We start from the raw sequence: 24515 nt of genomic DNA, 5'->3' as shown, positions 1-24515 counted from the left end.
ATGGAAATATCAACGACACCATCTGTATGAACATGGAAATATCTACACCACCATGTGTATGAACCTGGAAATATGTACACCGCCATCTGTATGAACATGGAAATGTCTTCACCGCCATCTGTATCAACATGGAAATATCTACACCGCTATCTGTATGAACATGGAAATATCTACACCGCTATCTGTATAAACAAGGAAATATCTACACTGCCATCTCTATAAACATGGAAATATCTACACTGCCATCTGTATAAACATGGAAATATCTACACCACTATCCGTATATACATGGAAATATTTACACCGCTATCCGTATAAACATAGAAATATCTACAGTGTTATCTGTATAATCATGGAAATAACTACACCACTATCTCTGTAATCATGGATATATCTACACCGCTATCTGTATAAACATGGAAATATCTACACTGCTATCTGTGAAACAGGGAAATATCTACATCGCTATCTCTATAAACATGGAAATATCCACACCACCGTCTCTATAATCATGGAAGTATCTGCACCGCCATCTCTATAAACATGGAAATACATACACCGCCATCTGTATGAAGATGGAAATATCTACAACGCCATGTGTATAAAGATGGAAATATCTACACCGCTATCTGTATGAGCATGGAAATATCTACACCGCCATCTGTATAAACACAGAAATATCTATACCGCCAACTCCATACACATGGAAATATCTACACCGCTATGTGTATAGAGATGGAAATATCTACACAGCCATATGAATAAAGATGGAAATATCTACACCGCCATCTGCATAAACATGGAAATATCTACACCGCCAAGTGTATAGAGATGGAAATACCTACACAGCCATATGAATATACATGGAAATATCTACAGCGCCATCTGCATAAACATGGAAATATCTACACCGCCATCTGTATGAACATGGAAGTATCTACAACGCCATCTGTATAATCATGGAAATATCTACACCGCCATCTGTATGAACATGGAAATATCTACAACGCCATCTCTATGAACATGGAAATATCTACACCACCATGTGTATGAACTTGGAAATATCTACACCTCCATCTGTATGAACATGGAAATATCTACACCGCCATCTGTATGAACATGGAAATATCTACACCGCCATCTGTATGAACATGGAAATATCTGCACAGCTATCTGTATAAATATGAAAATATCTACACCACTATCTGAATTAACATGGAAATATCTACACCGCAGTCTCTATAAACATGGAAGTAACTACAGAGCTATGTGTATAAAAACGGAAATATCTAGACCGCCATCTTCATAAACATGGAAATATCTACACCGCCATCTCTATAAACATGGAAATATATAAACCGCCATCTGTATGAACATGGAAATAACTACACCGACATCTCTATAAAGATGGAATCATCCACACCGCCATGTGTATAAACATGGAAATATCTACACCGCTATCTGAATACAGATTTAAACACCTACACTGCTATCTTAATAAACACGGAAATATCTACACTGCCATCTGTATAAACATGGAAATATCTACAGCGCCATCTCTATAAACATGGAAATATCTACACCGCCATCTGTATGAACATGGAAATATCTACACCGCCAACATTATAAAGATGGAAATATCTACACCGCTATATTTATGAACATGGAAATATCTACACCGCTATCTGTATAAACATGGAAATATCTACACCTTCATCTGTATGAACATGGAAATATCTACACCGCCATCTGTATGAACATGGAAATATCTACACCACCATGTGTAAGAACATGGAAATATCTACACCGCCATCTGTATGAACACGGAAATATCTTCACCGCCATCTGTATGAACATGGAAATATCTACACCGCCATCTGTATGAACATGCAAATATCTTCACCGCCATCTGTATGAACATGGAAATATCTACACCGCTATCTGTATGAACATGGAAATAACTTCGCCGCTATCTGTATAAACAAGGAAATATCTACACCGCCATCTGTATAAACACGGAAATATGTACACCGCTATCTGGATAAACATGGAAATATCTACACCGCTATCAGTGTAAACCTGGAAATATCTACACCACTATCTCTTAAAGCTTGGAAATATCTACACCGTTATGTGTATAAAGATGGAAATAACTTCAGCGCCATTTGTATGAACATGGAAATATCTACACTGCCAACTATATAAACATGGAAATATCTACACCGCTATCTGTGTAAACACGGAAATATCTACACCGCTATCTGTGTAAACATGGAAATATCTACACCGCTATCTCTATAAACATGGAGATATCTACAGCGCTATCTCAATAAACGTGGAAATAACTACACCACTATCTGTATAAACATGGAAATACTTACACCGATATCTGTATAAACATGAAAATAGCTACAGCGCTATCTGTGTAAACATGGAAATATCTACACCGCTATCTGTATAAACATGGAAATATCGACACCGCTATCTGTATAAACATGGAAATGTCTACACCGCTATCTGCATAAACATGGAAATATCTACACCGCTCTCTGGGTAAACAAGGAAATATTTACACCGCTATCTCTAAAAACATGGAAATATCCACACCGTTATGTGTATAAAGATGGAAATATCTACACCGCTATCTGTGTAAACATGGGAGTATCTTCACCGCCATTTGTATGAACATGGAAATATCTACACTGCCAACTATACAAACATGGAAATAGGTACACCGCCGTCTGCATGAACATGGAAATATCTACACCGCCAACTCTATAAAGATGGAAATACCTACACCACTATCTGTATAAACATGGAAGTATCTACACCGCTATCTGTATAAACATGGAAATATCTACACCGCTATTTGCATAAACATGGAAATACATACACCGTTATCTTTATAAACATGGAAATATCTACACCGCTACCTGTGTAAACGTGGGAAAATCTACACAACTATCTGTATAAACATGGAAATATCTACAATGCTATTTGTATAAACATGGAAATATATACACTTCTATCTGTGTAAACATGGAAATATCTACACCGCCATCTGTATTAATATGGAAATATCTACACCGCCAACTCTATAAACATGGAAATATCTACACCGCCATCTGTAGGAACATGGAAATATCTACACCGCTATCCGTATAAACATGGAAATATCTACACCGCCATCTGTATAAACATGAAAATAAGTACACCGCTATCTGGCTAAACATGGAAATATCTACACCGCTATATCTGTAAACATGGAAATATCTACAACGCCATCTGTATGAACATGGAAATATCTACACCGCCATCTGTAGGAACATGGAAATATCTAAACCGGTATCTACACCACCTTCTGTATGAACATGGAAATATCTACACCGCCATCTGTTGGAACATGGAAATATCTACACTGCTATCTCTATAAACATGGAAATATCCACACCGCTATCTGTATATACATGGTAATATCTACACCGCTATCTCTATAAACGTGGAAATATCTACACCGCTATCTATGTAAACATGGAAATAGATACACCGCTATCTGTATAAACATGGAAATATCTACACCGCTATCTGTATAAACATGGAAATATTGACACCGTTATCTGTATAAACATGCAAATATCTTCACTGCAATCTGTAAAAACATGGAAATATCTACACCGCTATCCGTGTAAAGATGGAAATATCTACACTGCTATCTGTGTAAACTTGGAAATATCTACACCGCTATCTGTGTTAAAATCGAAATATCTACACCGCTATCTCTAAAAAGATGCAAATAACTTCACGGTTATGTGTATAAAGATGGAAATATCTAAACCGCTATCTGTATAAACATGGAAATAACTACACCGCCATCTGTATGAACACGGAAATGTCTAAACCGCCAACTGTATAAACATGGAAATATCTACACCGCCCTCTGTAGGAACATGGAGATATCTACACCGCTATCTGTTTAAACATGGAAATATCTACACCGCTATCTGTCTAAAAGTGGAAATATCTACCCGGCTATCTGCAAAAACTTGGAAATATCTACACCGCTATCTGTGTAAACATGGAAATATCTGCACCGCTATCTGTGTAAGCATCTAAATATCCACAACGCTATCTCTATATACATGGAAATATCTACACCTCTATCTGTATAAACATGGAAATATCTACACCGCTATCTGTGTAAACATGGAAATATCTAAAACGCTATGTGTGTTAATATGGAAATATCTACACCGCTATCTCTGTAAACATGGAAATATCTACACCGTTATGTGTATAAAGTTGGAAATATCTACACTGCTATGTGTATAAACATGGAAATATCTACACCGACATCTGTATGAATATGGAAATATCTACACCGCGAACTCTATAAACATGGAAATATCTACACCGCCATCAGTAGGAACATGGAAATATCTACACCGCTATCTCTATAAACATGGAAATATCTACACCGCCATCTGTATAAACATGGAAATAAGTACACCGCCATCTGTATGAACATGGAAACGTCTAAACCGCCAACTGTATAAACATGGAAATATCTACACCGCCCTCTGTAGGAACATGGAGATATCTACACCGCTATCTGTTTAAACATGGAAATATCTACACCGCTATCTGTCTAAAAGTGGAAATATCTACCCGGCTATCTGCAAAAGCTTGGAAATATCTACACCGCTATCTGTGTAAACATGGAAATATCTGCACCGCTATCTGTGTAAGCATCTAAATATCCCCAATGCTATCTCTATATACATGGAAATATCTACACCGCAATCTGTATAAACTTGGAAATATCTACACCGCTATCTGTGTAAACATGGAAATATCTAAAACGCTATGTGTGTTAATATGGAAATATCTACACCGCTATCTCTGTAAACATGGAAATATCTACACCGTTATGTGTATAAAGTTGGAAATATATACACTGCTATGTGTATAAACATGGAAATATCTACACCGACATCTGTATGAATATGGAAATATCTACACCGCGAACTCTATAAACATGGAAATATCTACACCGCCATCAGTAGGAACATGGAAATATCTACACCGCTATCTCTATAAACATGGAAATATCTACACCGCCATCTGTATAAACATGGAAATAAGTACACCGCTATCTGGCTAAACATGGAAATATCTACACCGCTATATCTATAAACATGGAAATATCTACACCACCATCTGTATGAACATGCAAATATTTACACCGCCATCTGTAGGAACATGGAAATATCTACACCGGTATCTGCATAAACATGGAAACACATACACCAGTATCTATTTAAATATGGAAATATCTACACCGCTACCTGTGTAAACGTGGAAATATCTACACCGCTATCTGTATAAATTGGAAACATCTACACCGCTGTCTGTATAAACATGCAAATATCTCCACCGCTAACTGAATATACTTGGAAATATCTACACCGCTATCTGTATAAACATGGAAATATCTACACTTCTATCTGTGTAAACATGGAAATATCTACACCGCTATCTGTGTAAACATGGAAATATCCACAACACTATCTCTAAAAAGAAGGAAATATCTACACCGGTATGTGTATAAAGATGGAAATATCTACAGCGCTATCTGTTTAAAGATGGAAATATCTACACCGCTATCTGCATAAACATGGAAATACATACAGCGCTATCTATATTAACATAGAAATATCTGCACTGCTACCTGTGTAAACGTGGGAATATCTACACCACTCACTGTAAAAACATGGAAATAACTACACCGGTATCTGTATAAACATGGAAATATCTACACCGCTATCTGTATAAACATGCAAATATCTACACCGCTATCTGTATAAAGATGGAAATATCTATACCGCTATTTGTATAAACATGGAAATATCTACACTTCTATCTGTGTAATCTTGGAAATATCTCCACCGCTATCTGTGTAAACATGGAAATATCTACACCGCTATCTCTAAAAAGAAGGAAATATCTATACCGTTATGTGTATAAAGATGGAAATATCTACACCGCTTTCTGTATAAACATAGAAATATCTACACCGCCATCTGTATAAACACGGAAATATGTACACCGCTATCGGGATAAACATGGAAATATCTACACCGCTATCTCTGTAAACATGGAAATATCTACACCACTACCTCTTAAAACTTGGAAATATCTACACCGTTAAGTGTATAAACATGGAAATGCCTTCACCGCCATTTGTATGAACATGGAAATATCTACACTGCCAAATATATAAACATGGAAATACCTTCACTGCCATTTGTATGAACATGGAAATATCTACACTGCCAAATATATAAACATGGAAATTTCTACACCACTATCTGTGTAAACATGGAAATGTCTACACCGCTATCTCTATAAACATGGAAATATCTACACCGCCATCTGTATGAACTTGCAAATATCTACACTGCCATCTCTATAAAGATGTAAATATCTACACCGCCGTCTCTATAAACATGGAAATATCTAAACCGCCATCTGTATGAACATGGAAATATCTACACCGCCATCTGTATAGAGATGGAAATATCTACACAGCCATATGAATAAACATGGAAATATCTACACCACCATGTGTATGGACATGGAAATATCTACACCGCTATCTGTATGAACATGGAAATATCTACACCGCTATCTCTGAAACAGGGAAATATCTACATCGCTATCTCTATAAACATGGAAATATCTACACCACTATCTCTATAATCATGGAAGTATCTACACCGCCATCTCTATAAACATGGAAATACATACACCGCCATATGTAAGAACATGGAAATATCTACAACGACATGTGTATAAAGATGGAAATATCTACACCGCCATCTGTATGAGCATGGAAATATCTACACCGCCATCTGTATAAACACAGAAATATGAATACCGCCATCTTCATACACATGGAAATAAGTACACCGCTATCAGTATAGAGATGGAAATATCTACACAGCCATATGAATAAACATGGAAATATCTACACCGCCATCTGTATAGAGATGGAAATATCTACACATCCATATGAATAAACATGGAAATATCTACACCACCATATGTATAGAGATGGAAATATCTACACCGCCATCTGTATAAACATGGAAATGTCTGCACCTTCATCTGTATGAACATGGAAATATCAACGACACCATCTGTATGAACATGGAAATATCTACACCACCATGTGTATGAACCTGGAAATATGTACACCGCCATCTGTATGAACATGGAAATGTCTTCACCGCCATCTGTATCAACATGGAAATATCTACACCGCTATCTGTATGAACATGGAAATATCTACACCGCTATCTGTATAAACAAGGAAATATCTACACTGCCATCTCTATAAACATGGAAATATCTACACTGCCATCTGTATAAACATGGAAATATCTACACCACTATCCGTATATACATGGAAATATTTACACCGCTATCCGTATAAACATAGAAATATCTACAGTGTTATCTGTATAATCATGGAAATAACTACACCACTATCTCTGTAATCATGGATATATCTACACCGCTATCTGTATAAACATGGAAATATCTACACTGCTATCTGTGAAACAGGGAAATATCTACATCGCTATCTCTATAAACATGGAAATATCCACACCACCGTCTCTATAATCATGGAAGTATCTGCACCGCCATCTCTATAAACATGGAAATACATACACCGCCATCTGTATGAAGATGGAAATATCTACAACGCCATGTGTATAAAGATGGAAATATCTACACCGCTATCTGTATGAGCATGGAAATATCTACACCGCCATCTGTATAAACACAGAAATATCTATACCGCCAACTCCATACACATGGAAATATCTACACCGCTATGTGTATAGAGATGGAAATATCTACACAGCCATATGAATAAAGATGGAAATATCTACACCGCCATCTGCATAAACATGGAAATATCTACACCGCCAAGTGTATAGAGATGGAAATACCTACACAGCCATATGAATATACATGGAAATATCTACAGCGCCATCTGCATAAACATGGAAATATCTACACCGCCATCTGTATGAACATGGAAGTATCTACAACGCCATCTGTATAATCATGGAAATATCTACACCGCCATCTGTATGAACATGGAAATATCTACAACGCCATCTCTATGAACATGGAAATATCTACACCACCATGTGTATGAACTTGGAAATATCTACACCTCCATCTGTATGAACATGGAAATATCTACACCGCCATCTGTATGAACATGGAAATATCTACACCGCCATCTGTATGAACATGGAAATATCTGCACAGCTATCTGTATAAATATGAAAATATCTACACCACTATCTGAATTAACATGGAAATATCTACACCGCAGTCTCTATAAACATGGAAGTAACTACAGAGCTATGTGTATAAAAACGGAAATATCTAGACCGCCATCTTCATAAACATGGAAATATCTACACCGCCATCTCTATAAACATGGAAATATATAAACCGCCATCTGTATGAACATGGAAATAACTACACCGACATCTCTATAAAGATGGAATCATCCACACCGCCATGTGTATAAACATGGAAATATCTACACCGCTATCTGAATACAGATTTAAACACCTACACTGCTATCTTAATAAACACGGAAATATCTACACTGCCATCTGTATAAACATGGAAATATCTACAGCGCCATCTCTATAAACATGGAAATATCTACACCGCCATCTGTATGAACATGGAAATATCTACACCGCCAACATTATAAAGATGGAAATATCTACACCGCTATATTTATGAACATGGAAATATCTACACCGCTATCTGTATAAACATGGAAATATCTACACCTTCATCTGTATGAACATGGAAATATCTACACCGCCATCTGTATGAACATGGAAATATCTACACCACCATGTGTAAGAACATGGAAATATCTACACCGCCATCTGTATGAACACGGAAATATCTTCACCGCCATCTGTATGAACATGGAAATATCTACACCGCCATCTGTATGAACATGCAAATATCTTCACCGCCATCTGTATGAACATGGAAATATCTACACCGCTATCTGTATGAACATGGAAATAACTTCGCCGCTATCTGTATAAACAAGGAAATATCTACACCGCCATCTGTATAAACACGGAAATATGTACACCGCTATCTGGATAAACATGGAAATATCTACACCGCTATCAGTGTAAACCTGGAAATATCTACACCACTATCTCTTAAAGCTTGGAAATATCTACACCGTTATGTGTATAAAGATGGAAATAACTTCAGCGCCATTTGTATGAACATGGAAATATCTACACTGCCAACTATATAAACATGGAAATATCTACACCGCTATCTGTGTAAACACGGAAATATCTACACCGCTATCTGTGTAAACATGGAAATATCTACACCGCTATCTCTATAAACATGGAGATATCTACAGCGCTATCTCAATAAACGTGGAAATAACTACACCACTATCTGTATAAACATGGAAATACTTACACCGATATCTGTATAAACATGAAAATAGCTACAGCGCTATCTGTGTAAACATGGAAATATCTACACCGCTATCTGTATAAACATGGAAATATCGACACCGCTATCTGTATAAACATGGAAATGTCTACACCGCTATCTGCATAAACATGGAAATATCTACACCGCTCTCTGGGTAAACAAGGAAATATTTACACCGCTATCTCTAAAAACATGGAAATATCCACACCGTTATGTGTATAAAGATGGAAATATCTACACCGCTATCTGTGTAAACATGGGAATATCTTCACCGCCATTTGTATGAACATGGAAATATCTACACTGCCAACTATACAAACATGGAAATAGGTACACCGCCGTCTGCATGAACATGGAAATATCTACACCGCCAACTCTATAAAGATGGAAATACCTACACCACTATCTGTATAAACATGGAAGTATCTACACCGCTATCTGTATAAACATGGAAATATCTACACCGCTATTTGCATAAACATGGAAATACATACACCGTTATCTTTATAAACATGGAAATATCTACACCGCTACCTGTGTAAACGTGGGAAAATCTACACAACTATCTGTATAAACATGGAAATATCTACAATGCTATTTGTATAAACATGGAAATATATACACTTCTATCTGTGTAAACATGGAAATATCTACACCGCCATCTGTATTAATATGGAAATATCTACACTGCCAACTCTATAAACATGGAAATATCTACACCGCCATCTGTAGGAACATGGAAATATCTACACCGCTATCCGTATAAACATGGAAATATCTACACCGCCATCTGTATAAACATGAAAATAAGTACACCGCTATCTGGCTAAACATGGAAATATCTACACCGCTATATCTGTAAACATGGAAATATCTACAACGCCATCTGTATGAACATGGAAATATCTACACCGCCATCTGTAGGAACATGGAAATATCTACACCGGTATCTACACCACCTTCTGTATGAACATGGAAATATCTACACCGCCATCTGTTGGAACATGGAAATATCTACACTGCTATCTCTATAAACATGGAAATATCCACACCGCTATCTGTATATACATGGTAATATCTACACCGCTATCTCTATAAACGTGGAAATATCTACACCGCTATCTATGTAAACATGGAAATAGATACACCGCTATCTGTATAAACATGGAAATATCTACACCGCTATCTGTATAAACATGGAAATATTGACACCGTTATCTGTATAAACATGCAAATATCTTCACTGCAATCTGTAAAAACATGGAAATATCTACACCGCTATCCGTGTAAAGATGGAAATATCTACACTGCTATCTGTGTAAACTTGGAAATATCTACACCGCTATCTGTGTTAAAATCGAAATATCTACACCGCTATCTCTAAAAAGATGCAAATAACTTCACGGTTATGTGTATAAAGATGGAAATATCTAAACCGCTATCTGTATAAACATGGAAATAACTACACCGCCATCTGTATGAACACGGAAATGTCTAAACCGCCAACTGTATAAACATGGAAATATCTACACCGCCCTCTGTAGGAACATGGAGATATCTACACCGCTATCTGTTTAAACATGGAAATATCTACACCGCTATCTGTCTAAAAGTGGAAATATCTACCCGGCTATCTGCAAAAACTTGGAAATATCTACACCGCTATCTGTGTAAACATGGAAATATCTGCACCGCTATCTGTGTAAGCATCTAAATATCCACAACGCTATCTCTATATACATGGAAATATCTACACCTCTATCTGTATAAACATGGAAATATCTACACCGCTATCTGTGTAAACATGGAAATATCTAAAACGCTATGTGTGTTAATATGGAAATATCTACACCGCTATCTCTGTAAACATGGAAATATCTACACCGTTATGTGTATAAAGTTGGAAATATCTACACTGCTATGTGTATAAACATGGAAATATCTACACCGACATCTGTATGAATATGGAAATATCTACACCGCGAACTCTATAAACATGGAAATATCTACACCGCCATCAGTAGGAACATGGAAATATCTACACCGCTATCTCTATAAACATGGAAATATCTACACCGCCATCTGTATAAACATGGAAATAAGTACACCGCTATCTGGCTAAACATGGAAATATCTACACCGCTATATCTATAAACATGGAAATATCTACACCGCCATCTGTATGAACATGCAAATATCTACACCGCCATCTGTAGGAACATGGAAATATCTACACTGGTATCTGCATAAACTTGGAAACACATACGCCAGTATCTATTTAAATATGGAAATATCTACACCGCTACCTGTGTAAACGTGGAAATAACTACACCGCTACCTGTGTAAACGTGGAAATATCTACACCGCTATCTGCATAAATTGGAAACATCTACAAAGCTGTCTGTATAAACATGCAAATACCTCCACCGCTAACTGAATAGACTTGGAAATATCTACACCGCTATCTGTATAAACATGGAAATATCTACACTTCTATCTGTGTAAACATGGAAATATCTACACCGCTATCTGTGTAAACATGGAAATATCCACAACACTATCTCTAAAAAGAAGGAAATATCTACACCGGTAAGTGTATAAAGATGGAAATATCTACAGCGCTATCTGTTTAAAGATGGAAATATCTACACCGCTATCTGCATAAACATGGAAATACATACAGCGCTATCTATATAAACATAGAAATATCTGCACTGCTACCTGTGTAAACGTGGGAATATCTACACCGCTCACTGTAAAAACATGGAAATAACTACACCGGTATCTGTATAAACATGGAAATATCTACACCGCTATCTGTATAAAGATGGAAATAGCTATACCGCTATTTTTATAAACATGGAAATATCTACACTTCTATCTGTGTAAACTTGGAAATATCTCCACCGCTATCTGTGTAAACATGGAAATATCTACACCGCTATCTCTAAAAAGAAGGAAATATCTACACCGTTATGTGTATAAAGATGGAAATATCTACACCGCTTTCTGTATAAACATAGAAATATCTACACCGCCATCTGTATAAACACGGAAATATGTACAAAGATATCTGGATAAACATGGAAATATCTACACCGCTATCTCTGTAAACATGGAAATATCTACACCACTACCTCTTAAAACTTGGAAATATCTACACCGTTAAGTGTATAAACATGGAAATACCTTCACCGCCATTTGTATGAACATGGAAATATCTACACTGCCAAATATATAAACATGGAAATACCTTCACTGCCATTTGTATGAACATGGAAATATCTACACTGCCAAATATATAAACATGGAAATTTCTACACCACTATCTGTGTAAACATGGAAATGTCTACACCGCTATCTCTATAAACATGGAAATATCTACACCGCCATCTGTATGAACTTGCAAATATCTACACTGCCATCTCTATAAAGATGTAAATATCTACACCGCCGTCTCTATAAACATGGAAATATCTAAACCGCCATCTGTATGAACATGGAAATATCTACACCGCCATCTGTATAGAGATGGAAATATCTACACAGCCATATGAATAAACATGGAAATATCTACACCACCATGTGTATGGACATGGAAATATCTACACCGCTATCTGTATGAAAATGGAAATATCTACACCGCTATCTCTGAAACAGGGAAATATCTACATCGCTATCTCTATAAACATGGAAATATCTACACCACTATATCTATAATCATGGAAGTATCTACACCGACATCTCTATAAACATGGAAATACATACACCGCCATATGTAAGAACATGGAAATATCTACAACGACATGTGTATAAAGATGGAAATATCTACACCGCTATCTGTATGAGCATGGAAATATCTACACCGCCATCTGTATAAACACAGAAATATGAATACCGCCATCTTCATACACATGGAAATAAGTACACCGCTATCAGTATAGAGATGGAAATATCTACACAGCCATATGAATAAACATGGAAATATCTACACCGCCATCTGTATAGAGATGGAAATATCTACACAGCCATATGAATAAACATGGAAATATCTACACCACCATATGTATAGAGTTGGAAACATCTACACCGCCATCTGTATAAACATGGAAATGTCTACACCTTCATCTGTATGAACATGGAAATATCTACAACGCTATCTGTATGAACATGGAAATATCTACACCACCATGTGTATGAACATGGAAATATGTACACCGCCATCTTTATGAACATGGAAATGTCTTCACCGCCATCTGTATCAACATGGAAATATCTACACCGCTATCTGTATGAACATGGAAATATCTACACCGCTATCTGCATAAACAAGGAAATATCTACACTGCCATCTCTATAAACATGGAAATATCTGCACTGCCATCTGTATAAACATGGAAATATCTACACCACTATCCGTATATACATGGAAATATTTACACCGCTATCCGTATAAACATAGAAATATCTACAGTGTTATCTGTATAATCATGGAAATAACTACACCGCTATCTCTGTAAACATGGATATATCTACACCGCTATCTGTATAAACATGGAAATATCTACACTGCTATCTGTGAAACAGGGAAATATCTACATCGCTATCTCTATAAACATGGAAATATCCACACCACGATCTCTATAATCATGGAAGTATCTGCACCGCCATCTCTATAAACATGGAAATACATACACCGCCATCTGAATGAAGATGGAAATATCTACAACGCCATGTGTATAAAGATGGAAATATCTACACCGCTATCTGTATGAGCATGGAAATATCTACACCGCCATCTGTATAAACACAGAAATATCTATACCGCCAACTCCATACACATGGAAATATCTACACCGCTATGTGTATAGAGATGGAAATATCTACACAGCCATATGAATAAACATGGAAATATCTACACCGCCATCTGCATAAACATGGAAATATCTACACCGCTATCTGTATAGAGATGGAAATACCTACACAGCCATATGAATATACATGGAAATATCTACAGTGCCATCTGCATAAGCATGGAAATATCTACACCGCCATCTGTATGAACATGGAAATATCTACACCGCTATCTGTATGAACATGGAAATATCTACACCGCAATCTCTATGAACTTGGAAATATCTACACCGCTATCCGCATAAACACGGAAATATCTACAGTGTTATCTGTGTAAACATGGAAATAATTACACTGCTATCTCTATAAACATGGATATATCTACACCGCTATCTGTATAAAGATGGAAATATCTATACCGCTATTTGTATAAACATGGAAATATCTACACTATCTGTGTAAACTTGGAAATGTCTCCACCGCTATCTGTGTAAACATGGAAATATCTACACCGCTATCTCTATAAACATGGAAATATCTACACCGCCATCTGTATGAACTTGCAAATATCTACACTGCCATCTCTATAAAGATGTAAATATCTACACCGCCGTCTCTATAAACATGGAAATATCTAAACCGCCATCTGTATGAACATGGAAATATCTACACCGCCATCTGTATAGAGATGGAAATATCTACACAGCCATATGAATAAACATGGAAATATCTACACCACCATGTGTATGGACATGGAAATATCTACACCGCTATCTGTATGAAAATGGAAATATCTACACCGCTATCTCTGAAACAGGGAAATATCTACATCGCTATCTCTATAAACATGGAAATATCTACACCACTATATCTATAATCATGGAAGTATCTACACCGACATCTCTATAAACATGGAAATACATACACCGCCATATGTAAGAACATGGAAATATCTACAACGACATGTGTATAAAGATGGAAATATCTACACCGCTATCTGTATGAGCATGGAAATATCTACACCGCCATCTGTATAAACACAGAAATATGAATACCGCCATCTTCATACACATGGAAATAAGTACACCGCTATCAGTATAGAGATGGAAATATCTACACAGCCATATGAATAAACATGGAAATATCTACACCGCCATCTGTATAGAGATGGAAATATCTACACAGCCATATGAATAAACATGGAAATATCTACACCACCATATGTATAGAGTTGGAAACATCTACACCGCCATCTGTATAAACATGGAAATGTCTACACCTTCATCTGTATGAACATGGAAATATCTACAACGCTATCTGTATGAACATGGAAATATCTACACCACCATGTGTATGAACATGGAAATATGTACACCGCCATCTTTATGAACATGGAAATGTCTTCACCGCCATCTGTATCAACATGGAAATATCTACACCGCTATCTGTATGAACATGGAAATATCTACACCGCTATCTGCATAAACAAGGAAATATCTACACTGCCATCTCTATAAACATGGAAATATCTGCACTGCCATCTGTATAAACATGGAAATATCTACACCACTATCCGTATATACATGGAAATATTTACACCGCTATCCGTATAAACATAGAAATATCTACAGTGTTATCTGTATAATCATGGAAATAACTACACCGCTATCTCTGTAAACATGGATATATCTACACCGCTATCTGTATAAACATGGAAATATCTACACTGCTATCTGTGAAACAGGGAAATATCTACATCGCTATCTCTATAAACATGGAAATATCCACACCACGATCTCTATAATCATGGAAGTATCTGCACCGCCATCTCTATAAACATGGAAATACATACACCGCCATCTGAATGAAGATGGAAATATCTACAACGCCATGTGTATAAAGATGGAAATATCTACACCGCTATCTGTATGAGCATGGAAATATCTACACCGCCATCTGTATAAACACAGAAATATCTATACCGCCAACTCCATACACATGGAAATATCTACACCGCTATGTGTATAGAGATGGAAATATCTACACAGCCATATGAATAAACATGGAAATATCTACACCGCCATCTGCATAAACATGGAAATATCTACACCGCTATCTGTATAGAGATGGAAATACCTACACAGCCATATGAATATACATGGAAATATCTACAGTGCCATCTGCATAAGCATGGAAATATCTACACCGCCATCTGTATGAACATGGAAATATCTACACCGCTATCTGTATGAACATGGAAATATCTACACCGCAATCTCTATGAACATGGAAATATCTACACCGCTATCCGCATAAACACGGAAATATCTACAGTGTTATCTGTGTAAACATGGAAATAATTACACTGCTATCTCTATAAACATGGATATATCTACACCGCTATCTGTATAAAGATGGAAATATCTATACCGCTATTTGTATAAACATGGAAATATCTACACTATCTGTGTAAACTTGGAAATGTCTCCACCGCTATCTGTGTAAACATGGAAATATCTACACCGCTATCTCTAAAAAGAAGGAAATATCTATACCGTTATGTGTATAAAGATGGAAATATCTACACCGCTTTCTGTATAAACATAGAAATATCTACACCGCCATCTGTATAAACACGGAAATATGTACACCGCTATCGGAATAAACATGGAAATATCTACACCGCTATCAGTGTAAACATGGAAATATCTACACCACTATCTCTTAAAGCTTGGAAATATCTACACCGTTATGTGTATAAAGATGGAAATACCTTCACCGCCATTTGTATGAACATGGAAATATCTACACTGCCAACTATATAAACATGGAAATATCTACACCGCTATCTGTGTAAACACGGAAATATCTACACCGCTATCTGTGTAAACATGGAAATATCTACACCGCTATCTCTATAAACATGGAAATATCTACAGCGCTATCTCAATAAACGTGGAAATAACTACACCACTATCTGTATAAACATGGAAATACACCGATATCTGTATAAACATGAAAATAGCTACAGCGCTATCTGTGTAAACATGGAAATATCTACACCGCTATCTGTATAAACATGGAAATATCTACTCCGCTATCTGTATAAACATGGAAATGTCTACACCGCTATCTGCATAAACATGGACATATCTACACCGCTCTCTGGGTAAACAAGGAAATATCTACACCGCTATCTCTAAAAACGTGGAAATATCCACACCGTTATGTGTATAAAGATGGAAATATCTACACCGCTATCTGTGTAAACATGGGAATATCTTCACCACCAGTTGTATGAACATGGAAATATCTACAATGCTATTTGTATAAACATGGAAATATATACACTTCTATCTGTGTAAACATGGAAATATCTACACCGCCATCTGTATTAATATGGAAATATCTACACCGCCAACTCTATAAACATGGAAATATCTACACCGCCATCTGTAGGAACATGGAAATATCTACACCGCTATCCGTATAAACATGGAAATATCTACACCGCCATCTGTATAAACATGAAAATAAGTACACCGCTATCTGGCTAAACATGGAAATATCTACACCGCTATATCTGTAAACATGGAAATATCTACAACGCCATCTGTATGAACATGGAAATATCTACACCGCCATCTGTAGGAACATGGAAATATCTACACCGGTATCTACACCACCTTCTGTATGAACATGGAAATATCTACACCGCCATCTGTTGGAACATGGAAATATCTACACTGCTATCTCTATAAACATGGAAATATCCACACCGCTATCTGTATATACATGGTAATATCTACACCGCTATCTCTATAAACGTGGAAATATCTACACCGCTATCTATGTAAACATGGAAATAGATACACCGCTATCTGTATAAACATGGAAATATCTACACCGCTATCTGTATAAACATGGAAATATTGACACCGTTATCTGTATAAACATGCAAATATCTTCACTGCAATCTGTAAAAACATGGAAATATCTACACCGCTATCCGTGTAAAGATGGAAATATCTACACTGCTATCTGTGTAAACTTGGAAATATCTACACCGCTATCTGTGTTAAAATCGAAATATCTACACCGCTATCTCTAAAAAGATGCAAATAACTTCACGGTTATGTGTATAAAGATGGAAATATCTAAACCGCTATCTGTATAAACATGGAAATAACTACACCGCCATCTGTATGAACACGGAAATGTCTAAACCGCCAACTGTATAAACATGGAAATATCTACACCGCCCTCTGTAGGAACATGGAGATATCTACACCGCTATCTGTTTAAACATGGAAATATCTACACCGCTATCTGTCTAAAAGTGGAAATATCTACCCGGCTATCTGCAAAAACTTGGAAATATCTACACCGCTATCTGTGTAAACATGGAAATATCTGCACCGCTATCTGTGTAAGCATCTAAATATCCACAACGCTATCTCTATATACATGGAAATATCTACACCTCTATCTGTATAAACATGGAAATATCTACACCGCTATCTGTGTAAACATGGAAATATCTAAAACGCTATGTGTGTTAATATGGAAATATCTACACCGCTATCTCTGTAAACATGGAAATATCTACACCGTTATGTGTATAAAGTTGGAAATATCTACACTGCTATGTGTATAAACATGGAAATATCTACACCGACATCTGTATGAATATGGAAATATCTACAACGCGAACTCTATAAACATGGAAATATCTACACCGCCATCAGTAGGAACATGGAAATATCTACACCGCTATCTCTATAAACATGGAAATATCTACACCGCCATCTGTATAAACATGGAAATAAGTACACCGCTATCTGGCTAAACATGGAAATATCTACACCGCTATATCTATAAACATGGAAATATCTACACCGCCATCTGTATGAACATGCAAATATCTACACCGCCATCTGTAGGAACATGGAAATATCTACACTGGTATCTGCATAAACTTGGAAACACATACGCCAGTATCTATTTAAATATGGAAATATCTACACCGCTACCTGTGTAAACGTGGAAATAACTACACCGCTACCTGTGTAAACGTGGAAATATCTACACCGCTATCTGCATAAATTGGAAACATCTACAAAGCTGTCTGTATAAACATGCAAATACCTCCACCGCTAACTGAATAGACTTGGAAATATCTACACCGCTATCTGTATAAACATGGAAATATCTACACTTCTATCTGTGTAAACATGGAAATATCTACACCGCTATCTGTGTAAACATGGAAATATCCACAACACTATCTCTAAAAAGAAGGAAATATCTACACCGGTAAGTGTATAAAGATGGAAATATCTACAGCGCTATCTGTTTAAAGATGGAAATATCTACACCGCTATCTGCATAAACATGGAAATACATACAGCGGTATCTATATAAACATAGAAATATCTGCACTGCTACCTGTGTAAACGTGGGAATATCTACACCGCTCACTGTAAAAACATGGAAATAACTACACCGGTATCTGTATAAACATGGAAATATCTACACCGCTATCTGTATAAAGATGGAAATAGCTATACCGCTATTTTTATAAACATGGAAATATCTACACTTCTATCTGTGTAAACTTGGAAATATCTCCACCGCTATCTGTGTAAACATGGAAATATCTACACCGCTATCTCTAAAAAGAAGGAAATATCTACACCGTTATGTGTATAAAGATGGAAATATCTACACCGCTTTCTGTATAAACATAGAAATATCTACACCGCCATCTGTATAAACACGGAAATATGTACAAAGATATCTGGATAAACATGGAAATATCTACACCGCTATCTCTGTAAACATGGAAATATCTACACCACTACCTCTTAAAACTTGGAAATATCTACACCGTTAAGTGTATAAACATGGAAATACCTTCACCGCCATTTGTATGAACATGGAAATATCTACACTGCCAAATATATAAACATGGAAATACCTTCACTGCCATTTGTATGAACATGGAAATATCTACACTGCCAAATATATAAACATGGAAATTTCTACACCACTATCTGTGTAAACATGGAAATGTCTACACCGCTATCTCTATAAACATGGAAATATCTACACCGCCATCTGTATGAACTTGCAAATATCTACACTGCCATCTCAATAAAGATGTAAATATCTACACCGCCGTCTCTATAAACATGGAAATATCTAAACCGCCATCTGTATGAACATGGAAATATCTACACCGCCATCTGTATAGAGATGGAAATATCTACACAGCCATATGAATAAACATGGAAATATCTACACCACCATGTGTATGGACATGGAAATATCTACACCGCTATCTGTATGAAAATGGAAATATCTACACCGCTATCTCTGAAACAGGGAAATATCTACATCGCTATCTCTATAAACATGGAAATATCTACACCACTATATCTATAATCATGGAAGTATCTACACCGACATCTCTATAAACATGGAAATACATACACAGCCATATGTAAGAACATGGAAATATCTACAACGACATGTGTATAAAGATGGAAATATCTACACCGCTATCTGTATGAGCATGGAAATATCTACACCGCCATCTGTATAAACACAGAAATATGAATACCGCCATCTTCATACACATGGAAATAAGTACACCGCTATCAGTATAGAGATGGAAATATCTACAAAGCCATATGAATAAACATGGAAATATCTACACCGCCATCTGTATAGAGATGGAAATATCTACACAGCCATATGAATAAACATGGAAATATCTACACCACCATATGTATAGAGTTGGAAACATCTACACCGCCATCTGTATAAACATGGAAATGTCTACACCTTCATCTGTATGAACATGGAAATATCTACAACGCTATCTGTATGAACATGGAAATATCTACACCACCATGTGTATGAACATGGAAATATGTACACCGCCATCTTTATGAACATGGAAATGTCTTCACCGCCATCTGTATCAACATGGAAATATCTACACCGCTATCTGTATGAACATGGAAATATCTACACCGCTATCTGCATAAACAAGGAAATATCTACACTGCCATCTCTATAAACATGGAAATATCTGCACTGCCATCTGTATAAACATGGAAATATCTACACCACTATCCGTATATACATGGAAATATTTACACCGCTATCCGTATAAACATAGAAATATCTACAGTGTTATCTGTATAATCATGGAAATAACTACACCGCTATCTCTGTAAACATGGATATATCTACACCGCTATCTGTATAAACATGGAAATATCTACACTGCTATCTGTGAAACAGGGAAATATCTACATCGCTATCTCTATAAACATGGAAATATCCACACCACGATCTCTATAATCATGGAAGTATCTGCACCGCCATCTCTATAAACATGGAAATACATACACCGCCATCTGAATGAAGATGGAAATATCTACAACGCCATGTGTATAAAGATGGAAATATCTACACCGCTATCTGTATGAGCATGGAAATATCTACACCGCCATCTGTATAAACACAGAAATATCTATACCGCCAACTCCATACACATGGAAATATCTACACCGCTATGTGTATAGAGATGGAAATATCTACACAGCCATATGAATAAACATGGAAATATCTACACCGCCATCTGCATAAACATGGAAATATCTACACCGCTATCTGTATAGAGATGGAAATACCTACACAGCCATATGAATATACATGGAAATATCTACAGTGCCATCTGCATAAGCATGGAAATATCTACACCGCCATCTGTATGAACATGGAAATATCTACACCGCTATCTGTATGAACATGGAAATATCTACACCGCAATCTCTATGAACTTGGAAATATCTACACCGCTATCCGCATAAACACGGAAATATCTACAGTGTTATCTGTGTAAACATGGAAATAATTACACTGCTATCTCTATAAACATGGATATATCTACACCGCTATCTGTATAAAGATGGAAATATCTATACCGCTATTTGTATAAACATGGAAATATCTACACTATCTGTGTAAACTTGGAAATGTCTCCACCGCTATCTGTGTAAACATGGAAATATCTACACCGCTATCTCTATAAACATGGAAATATCTACACCGCCATCTGTATGAACTTGCAAATATCTACACTGCCATCTCTATAAAGATGTAAATATCTACACCGCCGTCTCTATAAACATGGAAATATCTAAACCGCCATCTGTATGAACATGGAAATATCTACACCGCCATCTGTATAGAGATGGAAATATCTACACAGCCATATGAATAAACATGGAAATATCTACACCACCATGTGTATGGACATGGAAATATCTACACCGCTATCTGTATGAAAATGGAAATATCTACACCGCTATCTCTGAAACAGGGAAATATCTACATCGCTATCTCTATAAACATGGAAATATCTACACCACTATATCTATAATCATGGAAGTATCTACACCGACATCTCTATAAACATGGAAATACATACACCGCCATATGTAAGAACATGGAAATATCTACAACGACATGTGTATAAAGATGGAAATATCTACACCGCTATCTGTATGAGCATGGAAATATCTACACCGCCATCTGTATAAACACAGAAATATGAATACCGCCATCTTCATACACATGGAAATAAGTACACCGCTATCAGTATAGAGATGGAAATATCTACACAGCCATATGAATAAACATGGAAATATCTACACCGCCATCTGTATAGAGATGGAAATATCTACACAGCCATATGAATAAACATGGAAATATCTACACCACCATATGTATAGAGTTGGAAACATCTACACCGCCATCTGTATAAACATGGAAATGTCTACACCTTCATCTGTATGAACATGGAAATATCTACAACGCTATCTGTATGAACATGGAAATATCTACACCACCATGTGTATGAACATGGAAATATGTACACCGCCATCTTTATGAACATGGAAATGTCTTCACCGCCATCTGTATCAACATGGAAATATCTACACCGCTATCTGTATGAACATGGAAATATCTACACCGCTATCTGCATAAACAAGGAAATATCTACACTGCCATCTCTATAAACATGGAAATATCTGCACTGCCATCTGTATAAACATGGAAATATCTACACCACTATCCGTATATACATGGAAATATTTACACCGCTATCCGTATAAACATAGAAATATCTACAGTGTTATCTGTATAATCATGGAAATAACTACACCGCTATCTCTGTAAACATGGATATATCTACACCGCTATCTGTATAAACATGGAAATATCTACACTGCTATCTGTGAAACAGGGAAATATCTACATCGCTATCTCTATAAACATGGAAATATCCACACCACGATCTCTATAATCATGGAAATATCTGCACCGCCATCTCTATAAACATGGAAATACATACACCGCCATCTGAATGAAGATGGAAATATCTACAACGCCATGTGTATAAAGATGGAAATATCTACACCGCTATCTGTATGAGCATGGAAATATCTACACCGCCATCTGTATAAACACAGAAATATCTATACCGCCAACTCCATACACATGGAAATATCTACACCGCTATGTGTATAGAGATGGAAATATCTACACAGCCATATGAATAAACATGGAAATATCTACACCGCCATCTGCATAAACATGGAAATATCTACACCGCTATCTGTATAGAGATGGAAATACCTACACAGCCATATGAATATACATGGAAATATCTACAGTGCCATCTGCATAAGCATGGAAATATCTACACCGCCATCTGTATGAACATGGAAATATCTACACCGCTATCTGTATGAACATGGAAATATCTACACCGCAATCTCTATGAACATGGAAATATCTACACCGCTATCCGCATAAACACGGAAATATCTACAGTGTTATCTGTGTAAACATGGAAATAATTACACTGCTATCTCTATAAACATGGATATATCTACACCGCTATCTGTATAAAGATGGAAATATCTATACCGCTATTTGTATAAACATGGAAATATCTACACTATCTGTGTAAACTTGGAAATGTCTCCACCGCTATCTGTGTA

Source organism: Gorilla gorilla, chromosome 7 (assembly GCF_029281585.2).
Source record: "Gorilla gorilla gorilla isolate KB3781 chromosome 7, NHGRI_mGorGor1-v2.1_pri, whole genome shotgun sequence".
Classification (NCBI taxonomy): domain Eukaryota; kingdom Metazoa; phylum Chordata; class Mammalia; order Primates; family Hominidae; genus Gorilla; species Gorilla gorilla.
Note: the sequence above shows the minus strand (reverse complement) of the source record.